Source organism: Pangasianodon hypophthalmus, chromosome 4, assembly GCF_027358585.1.
Source record: "Pangasianodon hypophthalmus isolate fPanHyp1 chromosome 4, fPanHyp1.pri, whole genome shotgun sequence".
Taxonomy (NCBI): domain Eukaryota; kingdom Metazoa; phylum Chordata; class Actinopteri; order Siluriformes; family Pangasiidae; genus Pangasianodon; species Pangasianodon hypophthalmus.
Window position 1 is genome coordinate 10,875,200 of NC_069713.1, and position 858 is coordinate 10,876,057.

The window sequence follows — 858 nt, forward strand, 5'->3', positions numbered from 1 at the left end:
AATTCAAGACTAACCACTCCTTTTTTTTTTTTTTTTTTTTTAACCAAAGCATGCTAAGACGTGAGATAGTGTCTTTGAGGGGATTCATTTAGCTGCATGTTGCAACAGACTGAATTTAAAATATTGAAATTAAAATCCTCACTCGTTTTTAAAAGAAAAATTCACCCTAAACATCTTGCGAATTAATCTTTAGAATTAACATGTGATTTCAGTGGTATCCAAGCTTTATTTTGTAAAAACAAATTCAATTTATTCTTCTTTCATCGACATGTTAGTGATTTTCATTTTGGCTTACTTTACCCACAATGCCATGCGACTGGCTGCTGATTTATTTTGTCAGTGGAATTTAACTGCAACTGCTATAATAATAATAATAATAATAATAATAATAATGATAAGAGGAAGAAGAAGAAGAAAGTGATAAACCAAAAGAATAGAGAAATAAACAAACTTTGAAATGCAGTATTTTAGAGTGTTTTGAGTAGTTTTTATGAGTATGATTGTATGATGGAGATAGTATTTTTATTTTCTGTTTGATTTTTTTAAATAGCTCCCATTGTGCAGTGTTCCCTTGTTTGTATAGGCTACTTATCTTTCTGCAAGGTGTGTGGATTTGTTTATAGCTCTAAACATATAACTTATCTTGTGATGCATAGGCTACTCATTGCAGTTTCTTCACTTTTCACGTCACATCACATGTATGCCCATGTCACATTTATGCTGCATAAAATTCCAGCACCCCCAATGAAAAATGCTTTCTCGAGTCCCTGCCCTGCTTCATTGCTTCCAGTAGGCTACATACAAATCTGATTTTCTGCCTTAATATGACACAGATCTGTTTTTTTTTTCAGGACAGTG